Source organism: Echinops telfairi, unplaced genomic scaffold (genome assembly GCF_000313985.2).
Source record: "Echinops telfairi isolate 266 unplaced genomic scaffold, ASM31398v2 ScPeMD7_3533;HRSCAF=4204_0, whole genome shotgun sequence".
Taxonomy (NCBI): domain Eukaryota; kingdom Metazoa; phylum Chordata; class Mammalia; order Afrosoricida; family Tenrecidae; genus Echinops; species Echinops telfairi.
Window position 1 is genome coordinate 49,387,362 of NW_022107431.1, and position 19,473 is coordinate 49,406,834.

A 19,473-nucleotide genomic window follows, 5' to 3' on the forward strand; every position below is an offset into this window, starting at 1 on the left:
AACTCTAAGCCAGTTAATTCCTGCAGGTTTCCTTCTAGGATGTGTGCTACCTCTTCTAGGACTCATGTTACCTCCTCATGTTTATTGAGTACCTTCTATAGCCTGGATAACTTGTTGGAGGTTGGAGCCATGGGGAAACACCTACTGGAAAACCACTGCTGTCCTTTCTGCCTCGCAGCCCCTACCTGGTTCCAAACACGGAAATGACCAGAGAGTTCAAGAGAAGAAAAGAGAATGCCTTGATATTCAAAGCAATTGTTCATAGTAAGTTTTGTGCCACCAGAAGTTTCTTATTGTATTTACCTGAGCCTCGATTCCCTGCTCTGAAAACAGTTGCTGCAGCAGTTTATTACAACAATTTCTAAATTCCTCGGGAAAATTCATCAGCTGTTGATTATTGTTGAGATTGTTCGCTTCCCCCTTCGCAGGGCCTCAGAACATCAGCCTCATTCATGTTCCTAAACCGCGTGGGGTTCCTGGGTCTGCAAAATCTACTCTGTCAATTGTTGGTTTGTTTTGTTTTTAAGCAGCTGAAATTCTTTCTCCTCCCCCCATCCCATCTTGAGCTAACCCTGAACTAAACCCAATCCTTAAACAACAACCCCCACTCCCGCTCCGCTCCCCCCACCCAACCCTGCTCCCAATCCCCCCAAGAATCATTCGCTTCCTCTTTTTTGAGCTTCCAGAGAACCCACAGAACCTGTGACCAACCCATCTCAAATGCTCTTACTTCTCGTGCAGGAAGGGTACTGTATCTTTTCATTTCCTTTCTGTTGCTTCCGTTTTCAAAATTTACCTTCTTAGACAAAAAGGCAGGTGAGTTTCATAAGAGCTCTTTAGACCTGTGCCAGTCTTATTTTCTCTATGCCCTTTGGGGCCAGTTTCTCAAACTTACTCAAACGAGCCGTCTGTGACCATGAGCTCCTTCCCTGTGCAGGGAAGATGTTGACCCGTGGCGTTGGTGGAACTGCACATGCAAAGGTCATTAATGATTTCATCAAATACTAGGATCCGGGTGTTTAGGGAGACATTGGCGATTATGCAGATTCACTGTGCAGCTGACACTGGGGTAACATCTCTGACATTTGCTGAAGGGTTTATCCAACCCCGTTTCATTATCTCTGGTGAAGGGAGACTCACTGTTTTACTAGGCAGCCCATTCTGATTTTAAACAGTCATAGATTTGAGAAGGTTCATTTTTGTAGATATACAATCCCTATGGCTCCCTCAAAGGACCCTCGATCTGCTCTCAGGGGACTGGTGCAGAATCCTCTGTTCTCTTTACTGAAATGAGATCATCAGCCAATTAGTGAGAGGTTAGGGATTTACGCCTTGCTGTTCTATTTGGCTGTATTCGATCCCAAGTATTATTACATATATCAATAGACATTTTCAAAAGAATCTCATAAAGACATCTGACAATTTTTTTAAGTTTAAGGGTACATATTTCTGTGGAGAAGCTTACTCCTCCAAAGGCGATATACTTTTTGCTGACTGCCTTAAACAAAAAGAGAAAGAGAATGAGATACATATGTTTTCAACAGCTGAAAGAATGCTTACATTCTGAAAACAAAAGCAAAAGAAAAAAGAACCCGTGTTTCCTGTGAAAAATTATGGAGGGAACATATTTCTGAAGTGATCAGAGTTGATTTTCTTGGAAAGGAGGGCCAACAATTTGGGGCTAACTTTATCACTCAGAATTAAATAGAATCAGGAAGAACTAGAGTTCAGAATTTGACTTTTTAATTTATAGTATTGTTCACATCAATAAATTTATCAATATTAACTGAACAGTTTGATGGATTTTGAGTTATCTATCATTATATAATCCCCGCCAAAATAAAGATATAGAATAATTCCATAACCTTCCAAAGATTTCTCATCCTCTTTGCAGTAAATTTCACCCATCTGACTCTCAGATGTGAGGGGGCCACTTGCCTGCCATCACTCACTATGGTTTTGACATTCTTAGAGTTTCATAGAAATGGAGCCAGATAGTACAGTACATTTTGTGTTTGACTTCTTTCAGTTAACGTTATCTTTTGGAGATTCTTTCCTGTTGTTTCATTTATTAACAGTTCTTACATTTTTATTGTTGAGTAGTGTTCTATAGTATAATGATAGCACAATTTGTTTATCCATTCACCAGATGAAGGAGATTCAAGTTGCTTCCAGTTTGGGTTTATTTTGAATAAAACGGTTACAGATCATTGACATGTATATTTTCACGGGAAAATATGTTTTTCATCCCTATTGGGTAAACATCTAGAAGTGGAAATTGCTGAATCCCTTGGGAAATGGATGTTTATAAGGTTTTTCAAAGTGGTTGTGCCATTTTACAACCCACCAGGAATTTAAGAGAGTTCCCGTTTCTCTGCATCCTTATCAACACTTGGCATTGTCAGTTTTTCTCCTAGTGGATGTTCAGTGCTATGTCATGGTTGCATTTGCATTTCTATGATGTCTGTGGTGTTGAACATCTTTTACTGTGCTTGTTGACCATTCCCTATCTTTGTAGGAATCTTTTCAAATCATTTGTCTATTTGATTAGTTGGGTCACCTGTCTTCAATACAGTCTGAAAAGAATCCGAGGAGTCTTTGAACTCTCATGAACACTTTTCATCTGTTGAAGAAGTAACAAATCTGGCTGGTAAACAGCAGAACATATTCCAGGAAGGGATAGGGCTGGGAGTCCTGCGCCTCCTTGGACCCAGTATTGTGTACTGCTGAGTGCTGTGCAACAAGAATGTATCGATATGCATGGCAAGATGCAAATGAAAGCACCTGGTGGGCTAATAATCAGAGAAACTGGGTAAAGGACACCTCACTCAGGCCATGGCTCATTTCAATAGCCTCATGTGCATGTGACAGTAGAACAGGGAATTTTGAGGACTGGAGGAAACGAAGGCATTTGAACTGGGCTGGGGAGGAATATTGCAAGTACCATGAACAAACAACTCTATCTTGGAAGTAGTACAGCTAGGAAGCTCCTTAGGAGTGAGATGCTAAGATTTCCTGTCATGTGCTTTGGGCATGTTGGCTAGACAATCTTGTTCCCGGAGAAGGACTTTTTTTTTTTTTTTTTTAGTAAAGAGTCAATAGCTATATATCGAGATGGATGGACCCTATGGTAGCCACAATGGGCTCAAACAAAATAACAAATGTGCAGATGGCACAGGAATGGGCAGTGTTTTGCTCTGCTGTACGTAGAGTCCCTATACAGTCCCTATACATAGAGCCCCTATAGAGTCCCTATACATAGATTAACTATAGAGTCCCTATAGAGTCCCTATACATAGAGTCCGTATAAGTCAGAACTGATGTGACAATACCTAAAAACAGCCAAGGAGACAGATAGGCTTTTTGCTTTGTTTATTTTCTATGGAGTCTACATATAAATTTTCTCCTGGAATTACAAGATAATAAACTTTTCTTTCTTTTTTAAACAGAAGTTCCCCAAAATAACATAAGTAACTAATCTTCAGACTTAGGTTGGAGTGAGAGCTATTAAAAAAGCTATTGTGGGAGCGGGGAGGAAACCTTTAGGAACTAGAGGAAGGTTGTATTTCTCGTCATTGTTACATCGCACCGTGACTGGCTCATCCCCCGCTCCCACTACCATGACTCGAATTCTATCTTGCAAGACTGGCTAGACCAGAGGAGGTACACTGGTACAGATAGGAACTGAAAATACAGGGAATCCAGGACGGATGAGCCCTATAGGACCAGTGGTGTGAGTGGCAAAACAGGGAGGGTAAAGGGAGAATGGGTAGGGAAGAGGGAACCGATTACATGGAACTGTGTGTGACCTCCTCCATGGGGGACAGACAACCAAAAAGTGGATGAAGGGAGACGTCGGACAGGGCAAGATATGACAAAATACCCATTTATAAACTATCAAGGGCTCATGCGGGAGGGGGGAGCTGGGAGGGAGGGGAAAAATGAGGACCTAATGTCGGGGGTTTAAATGGAGAGAAAATGTTTTGAGAAATGATGTACAAATGCACTTTACACAATTGATGTGTGTATGGATTGGGATAACAGTTGTATGAGCCCCTAATAAAATGTTAAAAAAAAAAAAAGAGCTATTGTGATTATACAGCTTAATGCAAAGAGTGGTGTAAAACAAAGTCAACATTTCTCAGTACTCAATATATCTTATAGAAGAAATGAAATGTAGCATAGGTATTCTGCTTTTAAAATTTGCATTGAAATGTAATATGCATGATAAAGATAGTTTACTTTTATTGAGTGTTTTCAGTATATTACCTTGCAAAATTTTTAACCAGAGATACCAACAAATAGCAAAATAGGCCTTTTGAACTCCCAAGATTTTATCTACACCTCACCTGAGCTGTGGCCAAAAAGCAGACAGTAAGAAAGAAAAGGAGAAAAAGCAGAACCTGGTTAATTCCAGGCCTTGCTAATCGGCATCCAAATAATTAAAATAAGCTATCCAATAGTTAACAGAGGTTCCATGATGAATAGAGTCAGACAAGAGCATTAAAAACAATTTGGACATTTATCAACTAGTAGAAGTCTAAGGCTATGGGCTAAAAAAGTGGATGTTAGATAGAAACCAAGACTCTGATAGACAGAGGAATTGGATAACTAGCTGGCAGTGACAATGTCTTCCAATAGCTGGGGAAAAGATTCAGGTTTCAATGGCAGTGATGAGATGGTGCTGTGATTGGTAGTGTGGATAGGCTATATTCCCAAAGGTCTTTAGATGTTGTTATTATTTTATGTAGTTTAATGTTTCATTTATATTAAATACTAAAAAACGATCTATAATCTAAAGTTAACCCCATGGGAGACATAATACGTTCCAGGTTATGTCTCCAGGTTCAATTCAAGTGGAGGGTTTGGGCAATATCCAGAAGATTTCAAGGGCAGCAGCCTCCTTTTGCCTGGATTAACCAGCTAATGCAACCCAAAGCTTGCACTGCGCTTTAACTGCAGCACGTAACTATTGTTGGGCAGAATTGACAATCACAGGGAAACTTTTTGATAGTGGTTATAATACCAATCTTAGAATTTAGTACTAAATGACAGATCCTTTTTTTTGCAGAGTTGTCAGGGAATTGGGTTCTATGCAAACAGATGAGATAATTAAGAAATGACAAGGATAGAAAATGCTTGTGTGTATTTTATAGAATGCCTCTCCTTCGCCTTGCCCTGTGAATGTCAGTTTGGGACTCAGTGCATCTCTGCTACCGTTGGTCTTTCTAGAAAAGTGTGGGAGGCTGTCAGGTTTAAAACAGAAAACAAGTTTGAATTCACACCTTGCAGCATACAGTGAGCTTCTTTCTTTGGTCAAAGTATCCCACACTCTCTGAAATAACTGATTTGGACTGAATACTCAGGCCCCCGCCTCCCAAGTTTCTGGAAACTGGGTCAATGTGATAATTCTAAGGGCAATTACTTATAAATTGACTAAGGAATCTCCTTTTTTTAATGAGCTTTGGCTAAGCAGTGTTAGCCAGGTAATCTCTTGGTAGATGGAATGGTCAGTTCTGACCACCGCAAATTGGCGCCTGCAAATAAATGCATCTTGAACTGAAAGCTGGATCACAGTCCTGAAGAAGGCTGCAGTTTGAGTGGGGCTGACTCTTGAGGGCTCCTCACAGGGTTCTCTGTTTCCTCAAGGATAAGAACTCAGGAGACGGAGAGGGAGTGCGTTAGAAATAGGAATTAAAGTAATCTCAGCATTGGCTTTGCTGCAGCATGACCTTATTTATTTATTTATTTTACTTAACCTCTGTGCATTGTATTTGCTTCAACTCTAAAACAAAGGAGATGGACTATACCAGGGGGTTCAAAAAGTTTATGGAAAGATTCCATTATCTTTTCATTGAATTTTTCCACAAACTCTTTGAAATCCCCTTGTATAGGATTCTCATAGCCATTTCATCTTTTAAAATCCCATAATATTTTTGTGTAGATGTTTTCATCATAATCCAAAACGTTAAAATAAAAATAACCCTATAAACTTAAATTAGTATATAATTACTCTTTGTCTTTAAGTCAATGACTGTTATATCTGATTGACTTGGTTTAAAGATCGACTCGTCCACATGCTAGGGTAATAATACTCTCCTCTAACTTCTCTCTTGAGGGTGAGAGTCTAGGAGTTCCTCCCACAATTTGGGGGCATTCACATCCCCATCTCTCCTTTGAGAGGAGAAGTACAGATGTTCACTTTCGCTTATACTAGAAGGTAGGACAGAACCTGAAGTTTCTTTCCTGGGCTGGGCTCTTGGGTCTGTGTGTTGTTACTGAGCCTGGCCCCAAGCTCATGTGGCCAGCCTGCTTCAGGAGAGGCCCTCATGTCTTATCCATCTGTAGGCAGATAAGTCTGGCTAAAGCCCAAAGTTCTCATTTAAAATTTCTTTCAACTCTAATTTATTGTCAAAGGTATCATTAAAATCTACACTATGAGTTACTAGCAGTTACAATTCTAAACATGATTCTTTATAGTTTCTGATCTGTTTCTTTCTATAAGTCAGCACTCTTCACAGTGTGCCAAAGAGATGGCAGCAGGATGGACAGCCAGTCGAATACATGGATGCAAAACTGAATCTAGTAGGAACCATGGACCGCAGAAAGGCTGGCCGGGCTCTGTGCATCTTATCCTGTAATATTGAATCCCACTTCCAGAATCTTGTTTGAATAAGCAGTTATTCACACAAACTTAAATAGATTCAGATGCACAAGTAAGTAGCTCCAGACATGTATACGTGTGGTAAAGAAAATAATCAAGAAACTTTTTATTTATAGAACATGTAAAGAAAACAATATTGTAAAGATTAAATACTCTGGCTTTGCTTTCAAGTTAGGAGTGACTGATAGGTTCCAACCGCTGACTAATGCTTAACCCATTGTGCTTCCAGAGCTTCTCTTTCGTTAGGACATATCATTATACATTTACATTTTACTGAAAACAAGCAAAGTTTGCTTTTGGAAGGAGAAAGAATGGGCAAGTATCCTCTGAGTGTTCTTGGGAGCTAATTAGGCAGTACAAGTTAATCGTGAAAATCTGTGCCCTTAAAGAGTTTCTCCATTTCATTAGCAAATGTATGAGGGGACGTCACAGAGTTCTTGGGAACATTCCATTATCTCGTAATTTCATTTGCCCACAAACTTTGAAGCCCCTTCAGAAAACAGGAGAACTCTCTGAGATACACAGTGGACAAGCAGACGCACAGGTAGAACCCAAATGTCTACCATTTCTTGCAGCCTGGGTGAAGGGTTAGTCAGAGCCAAGCCATCTGTGATTTTGATGGGATTTTGGACAAAAGGCACACTCCCTGTGCAACCTCATGAACACCATCATGTCTGCTCTCAGTTGGCCACTCAGTTACACAATCTGGTGTCAACTTGAGGATATTAAGAGGGAAGAGGTAGAGTCTAGCCTGTCAATCAGGTCACAGCATGGCCTTCTCAAGAGGATTCTGGGAACCTCCTCTCTCTCACTCTCTGCTTCACCTTCCTTCTGGCAAGACACTCAGAGAGCTGGAAGAACTAGGTGGAGATCCACACTCACGCTGAGATGCTTCCACCAGCACTGGATCCACAAGACTTTTCACTCACTGGCATGTGATTTTCTGGCATTTCACATCATTACATATGCTGCATGAGTCTGAAGAGGAATTTATGGACTAGTATCAGACATGTGGGCTAATATCGGATGTATGGACTAATATCGGATGTATGGACTAGATCTGGACTGAGCTGGGATGTTTTCTCAGTCTACAATTGCTCTTCGATATAAAGCTGTCTCTTACACACATATGAGTGTCTCTGGATTTGTTCCTTTAGTCTACCTGAACTAACACTCCACTCCAGTGATGGAGGGGGGCTAGTAGATTCCAGTGGCTTGGACCCTCGCTCAGGCCCCAGTGTTGTTACTGTACCTGGGACGAAGTCTAAGCCTGAATTACTGTCCATTGGTGATTTCTACCTTTACTTCTTTAGTTGTGTGTTTTTGTGCACGTGCATATCTTAATTCTTAGAACTATATATGCTTCTGTGAACACGTGCCACGAAGTACTATGAGACAGAAGAATTAGTGCTTTTTAAAAGAAAGCAAATACAGAGCATATACAATCAGAGCTCTATCTTGAGACTTATGACTATTGGTAGTTAATTCTTTAAAGTGAACAGACTCTATGCTCCACTTATTAAAAGCCACGGCAAACTTTTCTGGCCTTAGTCTCTCAGTTGCAAACAAAACAGATAGCATTTTTCTTAGAAGCTTGCTGTGAGGATTAAATGAACCAATTCACGTAAAGCATTTCAAAACGAGCCTACTGCATCAGTGCTGCTTGATCTTTGAATTTCAGTTTTGAACCTCTGGTATTTCATGAAGATAAGAAGTCGAATAAGACCTCAACGTCTATTGCTCCCTTTCTGTGATGTCACTGGATTGTTACTGCTCCAGTTATCAAAGGTTTATTGAAAGTCATTAATGTGAGAAACTGGGGTCCCTAGTTGGTTCATTGGTTAAGATGTTGGTGGTTTGAATTCATTTAGAGGCACTTCGTGGGGCGGCGTGGGGGGGAACCTGGTGATTGACTTGAGTCATAAGTCATTTGTGTTAGGCTGGGTTTTCGCGAGAGGCAAAACCAGTCACACTGTATGTGTGTGTATATTGAATGAGATTTCTATATAAGATCATTCACAAAAGGGCAAGTATTGTATGAGAGTATTATTTTAAGGATAAATGCCAAGACAACAGCAGACATCTGTTCTCAGTCATGTAATCTTCTCATCCTGTCTCCGAAGCAATGAGGTGGTGCCCCTGTCTAATGTTCATGAGACATCGATCACCCACTTCCTTGTGCATCTTGCAAACCACTTCCACAGAAGAGGCTTCACCTCAGCTGGGGTCAGTTTCACAGATTGGGGGGAGAGGGAGAAGACCAGTCCATTTCTGCCATTTAGCAATGTTCCTCCATCACTCTAGATTGTACAAGGGTGCTCAGTGAACCTTAATCAAAATTCAAGTCCAAACGTGGGGTGTGGGGGCGATGGATCCGTCTCAGAGGAGGGGATTTCAATTCTGTTGGTGGGTAAGCAAACCCGTCCTTGGGAAAAACACTTACTATTGCTTATAGAGAAACCTCCTCCCTACATGGGCGAATATATACCCTGTAGTATGTTCCTGAGCAGGCACTTTTCATCGTATTTCTGGACAGCTCTTGGTGACCCAGACCTTGGGCTACAGACAACTGGGACATTAGACTTCGTCCTTTTGAGGTGGACTATAGGCTTTATTGGCCATGCCAGAGGGATCCAATTTGGAAACCTCTCTAAGCAAACTGGCCTTTACCTTAAGCACAACTGTAACAAATTAAAGGAACTAAAAATCTCTCTTGGGTTAAGGCTGAATCACCCTTGTATGAGAAAATCAGATGACTGCTAATCCAAGATTATGGATTTGGGAATCATTGGACTTTGGTTCAAATCTCTTGCCTTAAGGGTACCCAATAATTAGTCATTTAATATGACCATATATTTAAAATTTTCATAAACTTTTTGCTTTATTATGACATGTCATAGTCCAGCAGGCATAGTTCTGCCTTAGTAAATGAGTATCATTGAGGATTTTCCCCTCGCTCCCAACCCTTATTGTTTGTGTGGACAGTGTCCAGTCACTTGAGTTTTTAATCTATAGATGTCACCAATCCATATATTTTAGTCTAGAAAGCTGTCCTAAATATGTATACTTTCCTCTCCTCAACAGTATTTTAAATTATATTGCAATTGGCTAAAATAATGATATTATGAATAGAATTACCATATACCCATGGGGATTATTTATTCCCTAATAAAGGGACAATGATGTCTCTAAATGGGCCAGGGGTGTGTGTAAAGCATAGAAATCTGAATAGATTTTCGAGCTCACACTTAATAGCCCTAATCTGAGAACAAATAGATCTTAGGACATGGCCCTACTTGGTGATTGCCTTCATGAAATGATTAAAGTTTGGTGAAGAAGCCAGAAGGTGCCTGGTATCAGAAAAAATACTATATGGGATCCTAAAGGCTTATTTTAAAGCAAGCAATCATCTCAGTTAGGTATCAACTAAGTCCACACCGAAGCAGCACACCAGATTATGTGATTCAAGGATTGTAAATAATAAAAATGCCAAGACTGAAAGCGGTTACTGTATTAGAATTTAAATTCTGAGCAAGTGGTTTGCAGAAGGCTATGGATGACAAGAAAACCCTGCCTTCCCTTCATCCATTGACCAGGACTGTTAATAGTCCTGGCTCAGAAGAGTGCACTGGAAAGCGGATTAGTGCTGCTGTAGAGAGGTTAAACTTGAACTTCTAATCATCTGTTCCCCTTTTGACCCATTTTAAATTTGTTCTACTTTTTATTATTTTCCGCTTACTTTTGGATTGAGATTTTTCTATATTTTATTTGGCTATTATTGGGGAGAGTTCGTATATTTTTTAAAATATTAAATCCAGAATAGGTAAATCTATAGAAACAGTAACCAGATTAATATTTTTGTAGGGTTATGGTAGGGGAGGTTGGGGTAAAACGGAGAGCTGATAATAATGAGTTCAAGAGCAAGGAAAAGTCCTAAAAGGAATTGTGGTGATGATTGCACAACTCTTTAGTATGGTTAAACCATTGGATTGTATGGTACCTGGATTATATGTCAATAAAACGATAAAGGAAAAACAAAACAAGAAAGAGGAAGAAGGAGAAGAAGAGGTGGCTCACACAGTTGGAGAAATGGGTAACGGCAATTTAGTTCACGTCCATGGCCCAGCTTTCAGCTGGAGGCTCCTCCTGACTCACGTTACTGCAAGCTGACAACAGGAATCAGGAAGACCACACACTTCTTGATGCAATGACAAACCTGAGGTATACTAAAAAAATCTAAGTTTGCCATACCACCGATAACTCATAGGATCAGCAAATTCTATAACAGGAAGTCAAGGAACCAGATGCAGAATCCAGATGCAGAAATGAGCTAGCTTCTGCACAGTGTCCATCAACACTAAGAGTAAGTCCCACCCCAAATGCAACAATTGTATCGAGGATTTCTCTGGATTAAGGAGGTGGTACTCTACCCGATTCTTTCCACAACTACCTGGCTGCTTTACAGAAGATCCCATCATGGAAGTGACCACACCATGTTAGATCATATCATGGGAGAATCCTGGCCTATCCAAGTTGACATAAATCCTAACAATCATAACACTGAAAACCCTGTGAAGCACAATTCTATTCTGACAGACATTTCCATGACTTGGAATCCACTTGATAGAAACTGGTTTTGACCTCGCTTTGTTTGTTTTTGATGTAAGAGTCAAGATGCTCGGCAGGCAAGCTCTACCAAGCACAGGGCTACCCAGACCCTTTTCTCATGGAGCTGGAAGTCAAGTGCAGAAGGCACAGGTAAACAAGTGAAATAATGAACTAGTAATTATGGACTTTAGAGGAAATTACCGGGAATGGTGACAGAGAACAATAACAGCAGGGCCTTAATTTAGGTGAGGAGAGAAGAAACAGCTTCTTTAGGGAGATGCTGCTGGATGAAACTGTGGGGAACTGGGCAGGAACATTCTAAGTAATAGAAATAGAAGGAAACCCAGTGGCTCAGGTGCAGAAGGTAAGTCCCAGGATCCACAGTAGCTATAATAGAGTGGAACCAAAATATGTAAAGGTTTTTAAGCCAAAGAAGTATATGCTTTGTTTGTATTTCCTAAAGATTCCTTTGGGTGCTTTATAGACTGAACAAGGAATTCAAGGGCAAGAGTCTGAGATGGAGAGATGTTGGTGGATCAGATCAGGCTACTAGCAGTTGGGGCAAGAGATGAATTTTAAAGATGATTTGAAATAGAATCAACAGGATTTGCTGCAAATGGATAGGACTTGGGCAGTGAGAGAAAGGGAACATTAAAAGACACAATGTGGGTTATATAACAGGATTTCATTGTTGGAAAAACTGTAGGATTTCCTTTATTGATTCTAAGGGCATTGGGCAATTTCTAGGCATTTTTCTCATTCTTAGATTGCCTTTTGCCTCAGGTTTATCGCCATGGGCTTTCCAAACCCTTCACCCCTCTACATATACTGATAAAAATGCAGTATAATTTTAAATCATTTTGGAAGTTCAGCATGGGCAGTTGTGTCATTATATGGTGAGCAATTTGAGATATTTGTCTTCTGAGCTTGAAAGCTTGGGACAGTACTTAATTTCTTTTTCACTTGTCCTCCAAGTGTATAGTAGAAATTAAAAGTGTTTTCTTCATTGCATTGTTGTAAACATCAAATGGCATAATATATGTAAATCTCTGTGCAAACCACTGTTACATATTACTATTTTAATATAATATTGGCGATCATTATCAGTAAGCAGTCATGGTGGTACAGTGGGAGAAGCATTGGACAACAGCAAGGTCACTGATTAGAACTCGCTGGTTGCTCTGCAGGAGAGAGGTAACGAAGTCCACTCCTGGAAAAGGTTTACAGCTTTGAAAACCCCTTGGAACCATTCAGATAGAGTTGAACCATGAGATCAGCAGTTTGAAAGCACCAGACCTCCCTGGGATAAAAGTGAAGCTTACGACTCCCAAATAAAGTCTCAGAAATTCACAAGGGCTATTTTACTGTATCCTATAGGGTTTCTGTAAGTTGGAACCCACTAACTGGTGGTGAGTTTGGTTTGGGTCAGAAACAACTTGATGGCAACAGGATTATTGAGACAGAATAAGAGCGAAGGTAGAGATTTGAACGGGGCATGTTCAGAGTCCATGCCAACATTTCAGGACTACATTTCCCAGAACCCCTTGCCACCCCCAAGGAAGTTCCTGTGAATCCCAGTGCAAGGGAACTTTTAAAAAGCTTGTTGTGCATGTTGCAAGTAAAAATACTGAGTCCAGCCATGCTAGCTGGGAAAAGTTTTCTTCCTCCCAAGAGCTTCTAAATAAAATTCTCCTGTGATGTCCAATGTCTTCCAAAAGTAAATCTTTCTCTAGGTAAGGCAAGAACGTAATTTAATAACAATTGTTATCACTGATATTAATCTGCACAGAGTTCTTAGGAGGAATGTGCTTCAGTTTTTTCATTTGCAAAGTAAAACAATTCTCTAATCAGAAGCCAGTGGAGGATCAGTCAGGTTTAATATAAAATATTGTTTCTATCTGAAAAATGTAATATAAGAATAAGGTATTAATAGTTTCCTAGTTGGACCGCACCAAATGCATAAAACTTGGCTGATCATATTACATGATACCAAACATTCAGAAATGTAGAAACACAAAGCCCTTAGGCCAATAATTATATTTTTCCAATTCTATCCACAGTTTTGTGTTCAGTGAATTGCCACTACTTTGTATGCACGAAGCACCATTTTCTTACCTATTTATACTCAGAAAGGATGTGAGGCACATTACAATAAAGGGCTCAGAGATCATAAATCATTTAAATACACGTAACAAAAGGAAAAGGATAAAGGATGTACAGCTTTTATAAATAGTTCATGTTTTCTATAACTTATAACTTGGAATTTGTTCACTCAATTACTTTAAAATGTCTTACAATCTTCTCATGATTCTTCATAAAATACCTGACCTGGGAAGGCAGAAAGTATTGCCCTTACAGGAGCAATATGACGTGCCAGCTTCTTGCTGAAGTAGAAGGTTGAGAATAGTCAGCATATTGACTGCTCAGGCCAGCATCACATGTTCACCAAGTAAGCATACATTTTCCTTCATGGAATTCTAAATTACTTCACAATTAAATTAACAGTAGAGTTGATTCCAAAGAAATAAATTTTTATTGAACCAATACAATTGTAATGTACATAGAAAGCAAATAAGAGAAAAGGTCTTTTCCAAAAAATATAAAATAACTTTATACAGCTATTCTTAAATCACAGAAACCACTTTATTGTTGCATTTTTTCATCTGTGCATTTAAAAAAACTCTACAATGTTTTGACAATAATTCAATCAAATTGATACACTATAACCTAATGAACCACCACGTTATAATAAAATGTAGGCGATGTCAAAGAGTAAATAATAACAAGAAATCCTCTAGGGAGAGAAATGATAGAAGTTTACTGTTAAAATGTTGTTTTGTTTTCCTTTGTTGCATATTATTATCCCTGTAGGTCTACCTAGATAAGATAGGTGGGATAAACAATCTGGACGAGGAAACAATGGGACTGATGGTTCCAGGGGGACATGGGAGAGGGAGGTGTGGGGGAAAGGAAGTAGGTGTTAACTAACCCAGGGACAAGGGAACAACAGTGACCTGAAATCGATGGCGAGGAGGGTATTAGAGGTCTGGAAGGGCTTGATCAAGAGCAATGTAACCAAGAGAAATTACTGAAACCCAAATGAAGGCTGAACATGATAGTGGGACAAGAGGAAAGTAAAAAGAAATAGAGGAAACAACTAGGAGGCACAGGGCATTTATAGAGGTCTAAATACAGGCATGTACATATATAAATATATTTATGATGATGGGAAAATAGATCTGTGTTAGGGTTCTCTAGGGAGATAAAACCAAATTGCTGATAATTTAATATACTTATTTATAAAGATAATTAGGTATATAATAAGAAATTAACTGTTACATCATATACAGATAAATATATAATACAAGAAATAAACAGTTAAATTATAAAGCACTACAAATGGCCCAATGCAACTCACTCCCATGAGAGAGAGTTGTGAGAGACTAGCAGTCCTTCAAGTCTAGTCTGCTGCCAAATCTTCCTCTATTTATAGAGAGAGCTAGGCTATGTCAGCACAGCAGCCAATCACAAGGCAGGTCACCAACTGCCAGCCAGGTCACCAACTTCCAGTCCCCAGCTCCAGAGATGTCTTAAAGGGACCTCAACTTACAGCGACACCAGGCTAGGCATCCACAGGTAGTGTAGCCTTTAAATTGAGGCACAGGACAAGCAAGGCAGCCGCACACTGGTCCGATGATCAAAGAGCGAGAGACAAGAAAGGCGAGACTCAGCAAGCCATTTATCTCTCTGCCCTTCAGTTAACCCCACTTGTGTTTATCAGCCAGGCTGGCACAATATAACTATCTCAATATCTATGTGCATATATTTATAGGTTTAGTATTAGGATAGCAGATGGACATTGGGCCTCTACTCAAGTATTACCACAATACAAGAATACTTTGTTCTATTAACCTGGCAAGTACTCCCTCAACACAAGAACACTTTGTTCTATTAACCTGGCATTCCATAATGCTCACCTTCCTGACACGAACACTGAAGGCAAAGAGGGTGCATAAGCAAATGTGGTGAAGAAAACTGATGGTGCCTGGCTATCAAAAGATATAGCATCTGGGGTCTTAAATGCTTGCAGATAAACAAGCGGCCTTGTAGCTGAGAAGCAACAAAGCCCACATGGAAGAAGTATACCCGCCTGTGTGATCATCAGGTGTCATTAGAATCAGGTATCAGGCATCAAAGAACAAAAAAATCATATCAATGTGAATGCGGGGATGTGTGGAGTGGAAACCCAAAGTCCATCTGCAGGAAACTGGACATCCCCTTACAGAAGGGTTGTGGGGAGGAGACGAGCCAGTCAGGCTGCAGTATAGCACTGATAAAACATACAACTTTCTTCTTCTACCTTATAAATCCGGCTAGACCAGAGGATGTACACTGGTACAGCTAAGAGCTGGAAACACAGGGAATCCAGCACAGATAAACCCCTCAGGACCAATAATGAGAATAGCAATACCAGGAGGGTAAGGGAAAGGTGGGAGGAGAAAGGGAGAACCTATCACACTGATCTACATATAGCCCCTCCCTGGGGGACGGACAACAGAAAAGTGGGTGAAGGGAGACATCAGACAGTATAAGACATGAAAAAACAATAATAATTTATAAATTATCAAGGGTTCATGAGGGAGAGAGGGAGGGAGGGAGGGGGGAAAATGAGGAGCTGATACTAAGGGCTCAAATAGAAAGCAAATGTTTTGAGAATGATGCTGGCAACAAATGTACAAATGTGCTTGACACAATGGATGAATGTATGGATGTGATAAGAGTTGTACAAACCCCCAATAAAATAATTAAGAAAAAAATTAAAGTTGTTAGATATTAAGATCATTACCTCTGCTTTTTTTGCATTGCCATTTGCTTGGTATATTTTTCTCCAGCCTTTAATTCTCAACCTGTTTTTGTCTGCAAGCTTGAGTTATGTCTCCTGTAGGCAGCAGATTGATGGGTTATGTTTTCTGAGCCAGTCTGTTAGCCTCTGCCTTTTATTGCCTGATTTCAGGCCATTGTTATTCAGTGTTATTACATCCATCTGTGAGCTCTGTGATGTCATCTTGTACCTTTTGTTTTGGGTGTTTTCCTACTTACCTATCTTATCTGCTTGTGTTCTGTGTGTGGTTTATGTTTATCTTCTTTCCACTATTGAGCCAAGGCTATCCTGGAGGCTGTTTTCTCTTTGTCGGCTATGGGTGGAGTTGTTCTATGTGATGGTCTCTTATTTGCCCTTGGTGAGTGTTGATCTTCTGCCCATACTGGATCAGCAATGATCTTTTGTAGGGCTGGGTTTCTTTTTATGTATTCTTTGAGATTTTCCTTGTCTGGGAAGACTTTTACTTCTCCATCTATCTTAATAGATAATTTTGCTGGGTAAAGTATTCTTGGGTTTGTGTTGTTTTCCTTCAATTTTTGGAATATGTTACTCCATTCCCTCTTCTTCTTCATCATCGTTTCCACTGATAGATCTGAACATACTCTTATTGGGCTACCTTTGTACATGACTGTTTGGTTTTCCCTAGCTGCTTTTATGATCTCCTTTTCCTCATAGTTGGATAATTTGACAATTATGTGTCTTGGTGACTTTTTCACCGTTGACTTCTTTGTTGTGCCTTATTCCAGTAGTCCAATTATTCTAATATTGTTCCTATTCATAGTATCAGACATGTCTCTCAAGTTTTCTTTGGCTTCTCTGATTATCTTATTTGACTGCTTTTCCTGTTTGCTGAGGTCTGCTTGGTTATCCTCTAGGTCCCTGGTGCGATTCTCTGCCTCCTCAAGTCTGTTGGAAAAGTCTGTCAATTTGCCACTAGATTTTGTTATTTCATCCTTTAGGTCTTGTATTTTCCTTTGGTGCATTGCCTTTATCTCCTCCATCATTTCATCCTTTTTCCTGCATTGCTTCCCTCATATCCTGTATGACTCCAAGCAGCATTCTGAAATTTCTTTCTGTGGCAGGTCAATATCTGCTTCTTCTATGCATCTCGTTAGGTTCATGACTTCTTCTGGCATTGTCTTCTGTTTCTCCTGCTTTTTTATTGAGGCTGTTAGGACTGGTTGATGTTTCAGTTTTGTTTTGTTTTAGAGGAGCCTAGAGCCATCTTCCAGAGTTGAAGAGCACTGGACTCTCTCTTGGGGGGCTTGTATGAGTGCTTCTATGAAATATCTGCCAGTCGCTGTACTGAGGGCTCAGGCTATTGCTATACCTTCCTGTGGTTTCAGTCTTAACCAAGCCATCCAGTATTCTGTTATTTGGAGTGTAAGTTAGCTAGTCCTCTCATGTGATGCTGGTTGTGTTGTTGTGGGCCCACTGAGGCGTTGCTTCAATGGCTGATCTCTAAGTAGGCCTCATTGTATTTGGAGTACCTCATGTGGCCTGTGGTGTTTCTCTCTGCAACTGGAGTGCTGAGGAGGGCCTGGAGTGTACCCTCCTTGGTGTAGAGCTCTGTAGCTGCAAGGGGAAATTACCGTAGTCAGAGAGTTTACCTTGGAGGTTGGGTGGATGTTCCTGCAGTAGCGTGGTGCCCCACCAGTGGTGGGCAGGAGTTTCCCCCAGTCACTTGTAGGGCCTCGGGGTTTAGGCTGGAGTTCCCCTCACTGTTTACAGGAGAGAATCCCCTGCTGCTTGGTGTATGGAAGAGGACTGGCATGATTTACCCAGCTGCGTGTAAAGCCAACAAATGCGGGTGGGGGCTTCCCCAGTTGGACCTTCCGAGTTGCCCTAGGTGGAGGGGAGTAGCCTGGAGGCCACTAGTGGCTTTTGAAAGGAAAGAGAGGAGAGGAGAAGCAAGGAGAAAAAGAAGAAAACAAAGACTGGAGCAACAATGCCAAGCAAACTAACACCCACTGAAACACACACAACTAAAATGCACAGCAAAAGTGAAAACAGTAAAAAAACAAAAGACAACAAAAAAGGAGAACTGAATCTGCTGCGTCTGTGGCAGGAGAGAGAAAAGAGCTAATAGAAGAGATGAAAAGAAAAAAGTGAAAGAAGAACAAAAAAAAAAGAAAGAAAAAGAAGAAAAAAAGCAAAGGAGAGAAAATTTAAAAAATAAAGAGATAGCTGAACCCCATGCCATGCTTTGTGTAGCCCTGTCTTAGGGGGCAGGCTGTAGATCTTTCGACCGGTGGTCAGAGTTGACCTAGGCAGAGGGTAGGTGTCTGAAAACCAGGAGTGGCATGTGGAAGGAAAGAGAGGGAGAGGAGAGAATCATAAAAGCAGAGAGAGAGGAGAAGAGAACAAAGAAAGAGAAAGAAGGGGGAAAAACTCAACTGTGCTCACTAAGATTGACTGTGATGGTAAAGAGGGAAGAAAGAGAGGAGGAAATTAAGAATAAAGAAATAGCTGATCCCTGATTGCCTGAATGTGGGGCCAGAGGGGTTTAAACCCTGCCCCACGATAGCAGGTTGATGTGCCCTTTTAATGCAGGGACCCAGTGGTGCTGGGCGGAATTGCCCTCGTTGGCGAGATCACTTTAGAGTTCCGATTGGAGGTTTCCTTAGCAGCACAGTGCACTGTAGATGGCTGTTATAGCTGCCTCGTGTGGTGTACAGCACTCCCACAGAGGCCAGGCTGGAGTTCCCCCTGCTTATTTGGGTTGATTTACCCTACGCGGAGGGTAGTGACCTGGAAGCCAGTAGTGGCGTATGATAGGAAAGAGAGGGAGAGAAGAGGAGAAAGAGGGGGAAAGGAAGGGGAAAAAGGAGGGGAAAAGAAGAAAGAACGAGAGAGACAGAAAACATCCAAGCCTGAGTTCGTTGTGACAGACTCCTATTTTCTGGCCTGGCATTAGGAGCTCTGGATGGGTGAGCCTTTCTTAACTAGTCGCCATTTTCCTCCACCTCCCTCAAAAAAATTAAAGTTGAACTAACATTTGAAAAAAAAGTACTGCAGCCAAGCTGAGGTAACATGGAAGAGTTTCCCAGAAGTCTAAATTCTGTAAAGGAGGGTTGGTGGTTGGTGACACATGAGTCACTAGCGCTGGTGTTACATGTGAGTTACATATGAATCCAAGTAAACTTTCCATAATGTCAGAGATAACTTGATCATCATTATAAGAGTGGTGGTGCTGTGGCCTGGGGGCTTGGTTGCTAATCTCCACGTGGGTGATTTCAACCTATTTGTCACTCCATTGGAGAATGATGAGATGATCTGATTCCATAAAGATTTACAGTCTTAGTAGGTTAGGCAGGGA

General features: G+C 40.7%; 1 protein-coding gene across 1 annotated transcript in view; it reads left to right on the forward strand.

Moving 5' to 3' along the window:
* Positions 1 to 240: 240 nt before the first annotated feature.
* Positions 241 to 19,473, forward strand: part of SLC35F1 (solute carrier family 35 member F1) — a 251,847-nt gene continuing 232,614 nt past the window's right edge. The window contains exon 1 of the mRNA XM_013004495.2: positions 241 to 264. The gene's annotated coding sequence lies outside the window, so the exon portion shown is untranslated. The remainder of the gene's footprint in view (positions 265 to 19,473) is intronic.